Raw genomic sequence first — 14,031 nt, 5'->3', positions numbered from 1 at the left:
CAATAATAGTCCGATCGGCGCGAAATTTTAAACGTAGTTTTGGTTTGAGATGAAGAAGTAGCGTGCAAGTCAACGGTATGATCGGATAATATTTAGCGGGTTAAATTGATCAAAACTTTTGTGTGAAAATTGGTGAAATTTCTAATGCACATCTTATAACTTTATCCCAAGAAGACGCGTTTCGCCCAAATATGTTTCATATGTTATCTTAATAAAATTGATTATAACATAGTTTAATGTTACATTTTCACATGAGAACAAAATTCTTGCACTTATAGTATTGCATTAGTTACTGTTTTACATTTATTGCTTTAGAACAAATATATGTATGTAGATTATTATTTCAACATGTTATTGTTTTCTTTATTACTTAATAAATGTATACATTTAAATAAAAGTTATCATTTATCAAAAGCTAGCCCGGAAAGCTAGTGCACAGGGATAGTGGTATAGGGTATCACATGGTCGGCCCCGTCCGACTATAGTCTGTTCTTACTTGTTTTTATTAAAAATGCATAAATTCAATATTTTACTTTCCCCAAAGTAGCATTACAAAGAAACATCTATTTTGTTCTTCGACGCTTTTGTTTTATTTTATTTGTGTGTACATTATTTATTATTATTCATATTCATATATATATAGGATAGGATTCTCCTTCGCATACCGTTTATCCCTGTTAGTTGGAAAGAAAAGAAACCACATTGCATTAGCATGGTTTGGCTGTTCCGTTCTAGATATAAATGAAGATTTTTACTGGTGCGCTTTATGCAGCGAGTATTTTGCTTAATATTTTCTTTTGGGAATATGATAATGGCCTAGTTAGGGGTACAAAAGCTTCAGTTTCTTTGAGTTTACAGTGTTGAAATAGGTTTGAAAGAAATCCTTGATGCCTACGCCACTAGTTTCACATAGCGCTATAGTTTGTCCGCATGGAGAGTTTATTTGTTTAATGGCTACTGAAAGTCCTTTCTTTTTCATAAATATTTAACAACTACAGGCAGACATTGAATGATTCTTAGCATTGAATAAAAATATCAACAACAACAAAAAGCAAACAAATTTACAAATAAGCCGACCCAACAAACAGCATACATTAGCAAATAAAGAGAATAACAAAAAGCGATTAACATATTTGAAATGGCAATATAAATGGTCTTTCTCTGAACAGGGTCTATGTATGTTGATTTTTTTTTTATTTGAAAGTAAATATCGCAGTATAACAAAATCCGAAGCAAATCACGGTGCTCTTGAATCAAATTTAAATGGAAGGTGCTTACGCCTGGGAAGTTTTTGCGGATTCTGAAACTACAATGTTTATAGATGAGAAAAATCAAAAAACAAAAAAATCGGCGGAGCGCTTTTTAAATAAATTCAAGTTGACATTTTTAGGAGTTGTTTAGGTTTTTGCGATTTTGCTTGGAAACCGCAATTCCTATCAAAATATGAATAAAGAAAATGTTGTAGCTATCACAATTCTCTACAAGATTGACCTTAATGATATTTTCGTAGGTTTTACAACTTTTGAGATATAGAAGTTGAAATTGGGACAATTCAATTCTGCATCGTCTCCTTATAAAACAATGTTATGACTGCAATTTACCAAATTAAACTCATATATCTAAAAAAATGGTACAACCTAGGAAAAATTACATAAGCCAATCTTGTAGAGAATTTTCACAGCTATAAGATTTTCTCAGGTCCCATGCCGTTAAGAATTGCCGTATTTAAGCAAATCGCGAAACCCTAACAAAAAAACCTAAAAATGTAAACTGAGCTTCTTTATCTCAAAAATGGTACAGTCTGAGAACAAATTATAAACGTCAATCCTTTAGAGAATTTTTACAGCTACAACATTTTCTTTAGCTCCATTTCGATTGACTTGCGGTTTTCAAGCAAAATCGTGAAAACCTAAAAAACACCTAAAAATGTGAATTTTGACCGCGATTTTTTCTTGTTTTTGGATTTTTCTCATCAATGAACATTGCTGTTTCAGAATTCACAAAAACTTCCCCTGTGTAAGCGGTTTTCATCAAAAGTTAGTTAAGACGCACTCTTCATGACATTGTTTTATAAGGGGGCGATACAGTCAGTGCATTGTCCCAATTTGAACTTCAATATCTCAAAAATTGTAAAACCTTCGAAAATACCGTAAAGGTCAATCTTGTAGAGAATTTTCATAGCTACAACATTTTCTTCTGTTTAATTTTGATAGGACTTGCAGTTTCTAAGTAAAATCGTGAAAACCTAACCAACCTTAAAAATGTCAACTTGAATCGCGATTTATTTAAAAAGCGCTCCGTCGATTTTTTTTGTTTTTTGATTTTTATACCCTCCACCATAGTATGGTCCGTTTGTAACACATCGAACTACTCATTTGCGACCCTATAAAGTATATATATTCTTGATCAGGATAAAATTCTAAGACGATCTAGCCATGTCCGTCTATCCGTCTGTTGTAATCACTCTAGCGTCCGCAATAATTGAGATAGAATTTTGCACCCGAGGGTCTTTTTTCCATAAGCAGGTCAAGTTCGAAGATGGGCTATATCGGTCCACTCTTCGGTATAGCCCCCATATAACGGTACCTCCGGATTTGAGGCATTTTGAGAATTTTAGCTACAGTTTTTAACCGAAATAGATGTAATTTGACATTTGAAGTTCTCAGTGGTCATAAAACATCTCCAACGAAACATCGTCCACATAGGTCCATGTTTTGGTATATCGCCCCATATAAGTGTACCTCCCGATTTTCAGGAATTTTCAGTGGTCACGAAATTTCTTCACAAAAATTCGTCAACATGAGTCTATTTGTAGACCATTGTTTTGATGAAGCTACCCTCAATTTGACTATTGAAGTTCCCTGCAGCTATAAAACTTTTCCGCCAAAAAAATTAAAGATAGGTTGACTCTTTGATATAGCCCCGTACGTGGTACCTTTCACCTAGCTGAACACATTTTTTTAGAATGGATTAGATAACGCTGCACAACAAAATGGAGGTGAAAGTCGGGGGCTCGGAAAATTCCTCTTGGGGAAGAAAGGCCTTGGTGAGCATATTATGAACCCCGAAGGACAGATCCGCCGTGAGTCGAATTTCCGCGTTATGGCGTGATGAAATTTTTGTTAGAGACCCTGTGGGCCATCAGGAATTAGCGTTTTATCTTTGTTCACTGTTGTTTAAGTGCTCTACAACAACAACAAACAAAGATATAATGCTAATTCGTCATGGCTTATAGGGTATCTTGCAAAAACTTCATCACGCCATAACGCGGTAGTTCGACTCAAGGCGCATCTGTCCTTCGGGGTTTTTAATATACACACACCAAGGGCTTTCATCTCCAAAAGGAATTATCTCTGCCCCAACATTTGTGTTCACAGTGTAATTTAAGCAATAGTGGGAGGCAGTAGTTGTCTATCCATTGTCGAAAAGTTGTTCCACCAAAAATTTTGAAAGGACCCTAATTATTCCATTTTAATTAAGACTATTTTATGGTGGAGGGTATAAAAAGTTCGGACCGGCCGAACTTAACGACTTTTTACTTGTTCTAATCTACGAACATTGTAGTTTCAGAATCCGCAAAAACTTCCCAGGTGTAAGCACCTTCCATTTAAATTTGATTCAAGAGCACCGTGAAATATTTTAAATATTCAGAGTAATATTTGCACAAGTTCTTACCTCATTTTATTCGTTTGATGACCCCCGTGTTGGTATTGTTGTTGTTTTTTGTAATTTTGATGGTAAAATTGTTGCCACATTCAATGATGCATAAACGCTAAGGATAATATAAGGCCACTGACCAAGAATCCAAACAATTGTTTTATGAGTCAATATTTATCAATAACACACTGAAGAGATATTACTTATGTAAATGGCATATACATATGTATATATGTATGTATGTAAGTACAGAATTTACAAGAGGGTTTATGCCATATGTAAACCTAAACAAGTGGCTCTAATGGCTAGAGCACAGAAGAAATATTTACTCAAGGCAGTATTTGAAAAACCTGTAAAAAAGGGCTACAGTCGGACGGGGCCGACCATTGCGAGACGTTATTTTATTGATATTTTTGGATAATTTGTTATTGATACAATTTGCACTAAAGTAAAGGTAAAGAGCTGGTCAAGTTTCATGTTCGTAATTTGCCCCCAGAATTTAAAATTTGGGGCAAAAATTAAATTTAGATTTTTTCCCCACACTGGTAAATTTTACCCGCTAAAGGTTAGGTTAAACAACTTGTTATACCCTCCAACAAGTTGTATTGAAGTAAAATGGAACAATTAGTTTCCTTTCGTTTATGAATAAGACTAAATACCAAATTTAAGCAATTTAAAAATACCGAAATTCCGCTCTATGGTGGCTGTTTTAAAACTTCGATCTATACCGACAAATTTCTGGCGGAAATTTTTTAGACTCAAAGAAGACTAAATTCCGGTATTTCGGTAAGATAATGTGGCCAAAACCTTCAAAATTTCGAAAATGAAGAGGTACCCTTCAATGGTGGATATAGGAAGACGTGGACTGATACTGATAATTTTCTTCTGGAATATTTTATAACCCAATGGAAGGCTAAATAAAAAATTTCAGTCATTTCAGTTTGATATTAACGTCACAACCCTCAGAATTACGAAAATCGGAAGGTACCGTTATATGGGGGCTATATGAAACGTGGATCTATACCGACGAATTTCAGTCGGAAAGGTTTTTACTTCCAACGTAGACTAAATACGAATACCAGTTGTGACCGCAAACCTTCAAAATACTGATAATCGGGATGTACTGTTGAATATGAAGGCGTGGAGCTAATCTAAAAATTTCATGTGAAACGTTTTGTACCCCCAACGAAGACTAAATACCAAATTTCAGCCATTTCGTTGAAATATTGAGGTCACAACCGTCAAAATATTTAAAAATTGGGATGTACCGTTCTATGGGGCAATATGAAGGCGTGGACCTATACCGACAAATTTAGAGGGGAAAATTGAATAACCCCAACGAAGACTAAATACCAAATGTCAGCCATTTCGATGGATTATTGTGGTCAAAACCTTAAACAAACCGAAAATCAGGAGGTACCGTTCTATGGGGGCTTTATTAAGGCGTGAACCAGTACCGAAAATTTTTCGGGGGGAAAGTCTTATATTCCCAAATGAAGACTTAATACCAAATTTCAGCCATTTCAGTGTGTGATTTTCAAAGACTAAATACCAAATTTCAGCCATTTCGGAGAAATATTGAGGCCACAACCTAAAATACCGAAAATCGGGAGGTATCCACAAATGAAGACTAAATACCAAATTTCAACAATTTTGATGGAATATTGATGCCACAAACTTCAAAACAACGGAAATCCGGAGGTACCGTTCTATGAGGGCTATGTGAAGACGCGGACCTATACCTACAAAATTCTGGGGGAAAGCTTTATACCCCAAACCAAGACTAAGTTCAAAATTTCTGCAATTTCGAAGGAATATTGAGACCACAACCCTCTAAATACCGAAAATCGTGAGGTTTTGTTCTATGGGACTACATGAAGGTGTGGACCTATACAGACAAAATACCCCATCGAAGACTAATTATCAAATTTCAGCCATTCCATTGTGATAATAAAGCTAAAACTTTCAAAATACCGAAAATCGGGTGGTACCGTCCTATGGGGGCTATATCAAAACGTGGAGTTATATAGTACATTTGAAATAACAAACATCCTGGGAGTGTCTTAAAAATTGCGAGCTGCATTTGATGTGTTACAGGCGGAATAACAAATTTGCGTACATACTCCATATTATGGTGGAGGGTATAAAAAGTGGGGCAATATAAAAATCGCAAATCGCAAGCTGGCAGTAGTTGTTTATAGGCTTATATATTACAAGTCAGTTCTAGATTTTGTATGTTATACCTTTAATAGCTGCTTTGCTATCCTTAGGGTGTTTGCGGTGGTGTGCTTTGTGTTTGTGTTTGTCGCTCGGATTTCCGCCTGAAAGAACGTTTTATAATCCGGCTGTTGGAGGCATATTCTTGTTTCTGGTTCCATGATATAGAGACTCAGTCCCATGTTCCCCTAGAACAGCCCCGTCAGTAAACCCGCAGCTTCCAACGGGAATTTATGCTAGTGCTCCATCGATCCACATGTCTCTGTCCGGTATTGAGACTTCACACGAAGCTACTTCACTTGTTTCAGTATACGGTCCGATACTATTTGATTAATAGACTCACCCGCTGTAAGCCGTTGTTGTTGTTGTAAAAGCCTTTATTATGTTTGTATGTTCGTTCTTCTGTTCAAGCTGGCTCTGGATCTAACTCCAATTCTAGGAAAGTGGCTGCTTCGATATGATCTAACCACAGATCCACGGAGTTAGATGAGCAGTGCGGGCCCATGCCGCAAACTGGGCAGATGTCTCGCACGGCTCAGTCGATTTCCGCCCAATAAAAATTTTGGCGACTGCATTAACCCCAGAGTTTGTCGTGGCAGCTGACTCTCCTCAGCTGCATTAATGGGGGATGTACTCCGAGGACTTTATTCACACTATAATTGCTTGCGGCCTTGGCAACTGCATCCGTCTGAATACTATTTAAACCTGCTTGATATGCCTGTTGGTCTAGGGTTTATCTCCCATACTGTTGGACCTCCCTTTCTAGAGCATGAATATCCTTCCGGATATGCCATAATGTGTCGGGCTTAGCCAGCAGATGGTGATTGGGTTGGCTCTCACGATAACACCCAAGCAAGTACTGTATCGAAAGCATCTCATTGTGTTGGTCTACTGGAAGAATCTTTGCATCCTCATGTAGATGGTCCACTGAAGACTTGAGGACGCACCATGTTGCTGTTCTCAGGGTGGCATTCTGACAGGTTTGAATCTTTTTCCAGTCATGTGATACAATCCCGGGGACCAAACTGGAGCCGCATAGCTTACCACAGACCGACCTATCGCGTTATATGTGGTCAACAAGGTTTCTATATCTGCGACCCACGTGCTGCTGAGGACCTTGTTCTTACTTTTCAGTTTGTCGCAGATAGTTGTGGCCTGTGCGCACGACTTGAAATAAGTGTCGAATGTGACCCCCAAAATTTTGTGGCAGTTTGTGGCCGGAATTCTGCTACGTCGACCACGACATTCAATTCTCTTTTAAACTACACTGTCCATGTTGTGAACAAAGTGGCCGTAGATTTTGTTGCGGAAATCTGCATATTCCTCGCGTGGAAAAAGGTAGTAAAATCGGTTAAATAGGAGTTCAGTCTCTCAGAGATGTCATCAGGGAAGTACTTGTCGCCAGGATCGTGCAATCATCTGCATACGTTACGATCTAGATGCCGTCTGGAGGGGGTAGAGTACAGGAGAGGTATAGTTTGAACAGTTACGGAGATATCATCCCACCTTGGGGAACAACGGTATTTGGACTTCTTGTTCCTGAATTCCACGTATGACTGGCGTCCACACATACAGTTGACTATCCAATGTTTCAAGCTTGGCCGGAGGGTTGTCTGCTCAATGTCCTCAAACAGCGTGGAGTGCCTGACTGTATCAAATGCTTTTAATAACTCAAGCGCCACCATCACTCTTCTAACACACATTGGTCTCTGGTTGAGTCATTGACAAATATATGTGGAGATGGCGTAAAGCGCTCTTTTCGTGCTGTGCTGTTAACGCACAACACATGTGTGTTGATGGCTGCTTCATAACTTGCTTGATATTCTATTGGATGTACAAACAAAATTGTATTTAAAATCCTAGTGGGAGTCGTCCTCATTGTCCCGCTAATGCCTACATGTTCTTTGGACTTTTTGCAATATCTTCACATTGCATTTTTTGTCCATATCTGTCCACTACACCATAGCCGCATATGTTAGCATCGGTCTAATTACGCTTTTGTATGACCAGTGTGTCATCCTAGGACTAAACCTCCATTTTGAGTCTGATTAGAAATAAAACAAAGTTTATTAAATCATAAGGTATATTAGACTTTATTCGCGATGCTTTATTTTGTTACAACCTTTTTGTTACTAAGGGCGAAGTTAAAGTGATTTTTGAAACACATTAAAATGGTTACAGCTATTGTTTTACATAGACTGAGCCAATCATAAGTATGTACATATTGTATGTATAGTAAGAACATAAGTTGCGTTAAAGAAAGACAGGGAAGAACGACAAAATTAAGATAATTTGAAACCGGCATCGCTGGCAGAGGCTTAGCAGTACATAGACTGGTTACATATTTACTTATGTACACATCATTGCGTGGGCGTACGATCAACTGCATATGAATAAACATACGTACAGACAGATAAACGACGATATGCAAATTGTGCGTTGTCGATGGAATTGACTGCAATTAGTTTTTTTGTTGTTGTTTGTGATCTGTTACAGTCTTACATACAGTTTAGGGTAAAATTGTAGCATATTATTTTGTTCATCATCATCCCGGCCCCCCTGACACGGTGTATCAGAGCTCTGGCAACGGGGACAAATTGACTACATGGCGAAGTGATTCTCCAAATTGAGTTTTTATTTTTACAGTGCGCACCTTGTTGTCTGTACCAGGAAATACTTCAACTATTTTTGCCATTAGCCATTTCGAAGGTGGTAGATTTTTCTCTTTGAGAAGTACGACATCGCCAACCTTTATGTTAGACTGCGCTTTGTTCCATTTTGGCCGTTGTTGCAGGGATGTTAAGTACTCTTGGTGCCATTTCTTCCAGAACCCTTGAAACATATTTTGGACATGCTGCCAGTAGTTCAATCTATTCGGCCTGACGTCTGTAACATCTCCTTCCGGAACACTCGTATACGGCCGACCAATTAGAAAGTGGGCAGGTGATAAGTATCCACATTCCGTATCAGGAGCTACCCCCAGTGGCCTTGAGTTGACAACGGCTTCAACCTGTGCTAACAATGTATGCATTTGCTCGAATGTTAGTTCTGTGTTATGAATGACTCTTTTAAGATGCAATTTGACCGAACGTACTGCAGACTCCCAAATTCCTCCATAATGTGGTGTTGCAGTTGGAATAAAATTCCATTTGATGCCGTCTTCTGCCAATGATAAGGAAATAAAATCATTACGTGTTTGAGAGAATATTACCTTCTGCATTTCTGATAATTGTCGTGAGGCGCCTAGAAAGTTTCTTCCGTTATCGCTGTATATGTTACGGCACTTTCCCCTCCGAGACACAAATCGTCGCAAGGCCGCCAAGAAACATTCGGTGCTTAGATCGGTGGCTAGTTCCATATGTATGGCTGATGTTACTAGGCATACAAAAAGGCATATGTAACCTTTAGATTTGCGTGTGTTTCTTCCAGGAAATTGTTTTAATGTAAACGGACCTGCATAGTCACAGCCACAGTTTTCAAATGGGAACGCCTGACGAACACGAACTCTAGGTAGGTCGCCCATTAATTGATGGTACATAGTTCGACGTTGACGAAAACATTTCATGCATTTATGCGTTAAAGAGCGGATTAAATTTCTAGCTCCAAATATCCAATACGTTTGCCGAGCAATCACGAATAGTGCTGATACTCCAGGGTGTAAATGTTTCTCGTGAAGAGCACTGAGAATAAGAGTGGTGACACGACTGTGCTTTGGGAGAATGATAGGTGTCTGTGTGTCCGTATCAAGATTGGAATTTCGCAATCTCCCTCCAACTCGTAGAATACCATTACTGTCAACAAATGGAGATAGTTTTAAAAGCTTGGATCGAATGCTAACGGGTTGTTGTTGTTTCAATTGAATTATCTCTTCAGCAAAGCATCTTTGAGCATGCCTCAATAAGACAAATTTGCCCTCTTCAATTTCCTCAAACGTAGGACTTGTTGATTGTATTTCATAGCGCCGTTTCGAAACGTGTATGAAACGGCATATGTATGCAACAATTCTTACAAGTTTTGACCACTTTGAAACGCGATTAATGAGTTCATCCATTCTGTTGACGTCATCAACACTGGTGATCATAATTTGCGTTGACGGCTTAAGGGCAGACCAAAGTGGAAAATTTAATAGTGAAGAAGCAGTCATTCCTCTCGAGGCACAATCGGCAGGATTTTCCTTGGAGTGTATATGATTCCAAACATCTCTAGGGGCGATATCCATGATTTCTGAGGTGCGGTTACCTTCGAAGGTTTTCAGTTTGATAGGAGGCTGCGAAAGCCACGACAATACGATTGTCGAATCGCACCAGAGCCTTACCGTAATCGATTGATGATTCATTGCATTTTTGACTCGCTTAAGCAAGCGAGCGAGTAACAATGCCCCACATAACTCCAGCTGAGGCAAGGTTCGTTGTTTAATTGGGGCGACGCGAGTTTTTGCGGCTATTACCATTACTTCTGGAGAAGAACCATTGATATGACGGGAATATATGACAGCAGAGTACGCCTGAACCGATGCGTCTGAAAAACCGTGTAGTTCAAGTGTTGCACTATTGTTGCAGACATACCTGTTTATACATAATTGTTTGATAAGCTGTAAGTCATTTCTCCAATACCTCCATTTCGCCGACAAATTTTCTGGAATCGGCTCGTCCCAAGATAATTTACACGACCAAAGTTCTCTTAGGAGTATTTTGAAATTTACAACAACTGGAGCCAAAAGACCCATGGGGTCAAATATTCTGGATACATCTGATAAGATTTGGCGTTTAGTTGGAGAAACATTATCTTCAATGTTAAGTTGAAATCCCAGTATGTCATCACTGGGTCTCCAATATACCCCGAGTACTTTCTTAACATCATTGTTTATTTTGTCCAGAAGCATCGTGTCCTCCGGTGACTCCGATATAAGCGATGAATTTGAAACCCATTTTCGTAATTCCAAACAAGCTTGATTTAACAGCAACACCAATTCATTCTTTCTTTTTAAAATTTCTTCTTCTGTCGAAGCACCGGTCAAAACATCGTCGACATAGAAATCTTCGAGAAGTATTTTTGCTGCAACGGGGTATATTTGTTTGTAGTCGTGTGCCAGCTGTTCCAACACGCGAACAGAGAGATAAGGAGCACAGGGGGTTCCGTAGGTAACTGTACACAGCTGATAATGTTTCAATTTATCCGTTGGGGTTTCGCGCCAGATTATCCGTTGGTAATTCTTATGTATATCATGAACCCAGATTTGGCGAAACATTTTAACAATGTCCGCAGAGAATACAAATCGATGAAAACGAAAGCGAAGGCACACTGAGAATAAATCTCTTTGAATACTTGGACCTATGTATAAGGTGTTATTAAGAGAAATGCCATTGGAATCTTGAAATGATCCATCAAAAACAACACGAATTTTTTCTCCTACTATGGGATGATGTGGCAAATAAAATACATTACCATGGGGGACGTTTAAACTGCTAGAAGTTATTTCCTTCATATGACCGAGTTGCTCGTATTCTCTCATAAATTTGATGTACTGCTCTCTAAGCTTAAGATCTCGCTGCAATCGTCTCTCGACAGCAAAAAATCGATACATGGCACCTTTTAATGTGTTTCCAAACGAAGGATTGTCAATTTTGAATGGAAGTTGTACCATATATTTTCCATTAGCGTCTCGCTGATGGGTGCGACGAAAATGTTCTTCAACATAAACTGCATCTGGATCGACATCAAGTTTTCGATCTGGCTCCTCGATTTCCCAAAACTTTTGAAGACTGTAGTCAATATCCACAGTGGAAATTAATGACGTAGATTGGTTGGAGGCTGTAGACTTTTCAATATATGTGACAACCCATCCAAATATCGTGGATATGGCAAGTGTATTACCATTATGATCAACTCGGCGATCGAATGTAAAAATGCTCCATAGGTAGTCGACACCGAACAAAATGTCTATTGGAGATGAAATATTATAACTGGGATCGGCAAGGTGAAGATCGTCAATTAGGCATCTTGTCTGGTTATTGAATGAATAGCTTGGAAGTGGTGTAGTAATAGAAGGCAAGATGTGAACGGTGGCATCTAAAGAGTATTTAAAATCTGTTGAAATGACATTGAGTTGACATGACCCACGTGTGGTGTTGGCTTGAACTCCTGAAATTCCACTTACAACAATTTTGGAGTGCGATCTACTTACACCAAGACGATGCACACAAGATTCCGTTATGTATGACAATTTAGATCCACAGTCAAGTAATGCGCGACATTGTACAGGTTGACCTAGGTGACCTCTAACGTTGATAAGGGCGCTTGGCAAAATATACTCACTACCATTAGTTGTGCCAAAGTGGATTGAAGTGGTTAACAGTGGATTCGAAATATTAGATGCAGATGACCATTGAACTGGAGTCTTTGAATAACTTGGTGTTGGGCACATAGACGTTTCTTTACCTTGGGATTGAGTAGTAGTTGGTACTGTAGTTTCTACTGCCATATGCAATAACGTATGATGGCGCCTATGACAGGTTTTGCATCGATTCTTTGATGAACAATTTAGAACGCTATGTCCAGAACGGAGACAATTATAACAAATTGATGATTCCTTGGCGAAATTTCGTCGGTCATGAAGTGAAAGTTGAAGAAATGTAGGACATTTAAATATGGTATGGTCGACAGCCTTGCATTTAAAACAAGAATTATTCTGCCTACCGTCGTTACTCACCAAACATTTTGTAGAACTTGTTGCTACCTTGGAAAAATGCGATTGCCTCGGTTGATAAGTTGACTTACGCTGGCAAAGTTCGAGCTCTTCAGTACGAGTATCCAAAAACTGCAGAAAATCTTCTATAGACGGGATAGGGTTATCTCGACTATCCTGAATCCAACGACGTTTAGTTTCGGGATCAACTCGACCCAACAAAAGATAGATAAGCCAACAGTCCCTACCCTCCTGGTCAATAGCACTCATACCTCTGATAATCTCATTAGCGCCGTCGGCAATTTTTCTCAAAATAGTACAGTTCTCATTAGAAGTTGTGGGCAATGCCATAAACGATTCAATGAAGGAATTTACAATATGTTTTGGACGATCATACCTTTCATTTAATCGAAGCCATGCGGTTTTGTAGGCTGAATCTGTCACTGGGATATGTTGTATAACGTTTGCTGCGTCATCCTTCAGCAACGACTTCAGATAATGAAATTTCTGTATCTTTGATAAACTGGATTTTGAGCCGACTGTACTTTCAAATAGATCTTTAAAGGAAGTCCAATCTTTATAAGAGCCAGAAAATGGAGGAATATTTATCCTTGGAAGCTCGCTAGATTTCGACGAAGAAGTATCACCAATTTTTTGCAAGAAATCAGCTTGTTGTTTGGCTAACTGATCTATAGCTTCCTTGTTTTCTGAAGGTGCCGTTGGAGCTAACTTTTTCTTTAAGGCATATAAATTACCTCGTGCTGTCACGAATTTGTCCTCGTAGAGATGGAAGTCTGTACTTGGATCAGTATAATCTGTTTCACCTTTATACTTGTACATTTTATCTGTACTTGAAACAAACTCCCGCCAAACATCTTCTAACCGCTCCAATCTGCTTACAACAAGCTCGTAGTTCCATTTTTCTACGGGTTCTTCGGAATAGGAGTACAGACGAGTTAAAGAGCCCTTTACACGGCCACGGAATGCGACTAAAGTTGGTAAATCTTCTGCCATTTTGCAAAGCTTTACCAATATGATTTTTATTCAATTAACTTTATTTTTATTTAAGAAGGATACTGGATCCGGCTCGAAGGACCAAACTCTTATGATTAGAAATAAAACAAAGTTTATTAAATCATAAGGTATATTAGACTTTATTCGCGATGCTTTATTTTGTTACAACCTTTTTGTTACTAAGGGCGAAGTTAAAGTGATTTTTGAAACACATTAAAATGGTTACAGCTATTGTTTTACATAGACTGAGCCAATCATAAGTATGTACATATTGTATGTATAGTAAGAACATAAGTTGCGTTAAAGAAAGACAGGGAAGAACGACAAAATTAAGATAATTTGAAACCGGCATCGCTGGCAGAGGCTTAGCAGTACATAGACTGGTTACATATTTACTTATGTACACATCATTGCGTGGGCGTACGATCAACTGCATATGAATAAACATACGTACAGAC

This window comes from Musca autumnalis, unplaced genomic scaffold, assembly GCF_047663935.1.
Source record: "Musca autumnalis isolate F117 unplaced genomic scaffold, ASM4766393v1 scaffold_4, whole genome shotgun sequence".
Classification (NCBI taxonomy): Eukaryota; Metazoa; Arthropoda; class Insecta; order Diptera; family Muscidae; genus Musca; species Musca autumnalis.
This window is presented reverse-complemented; position numbering follows the sequence as displayed.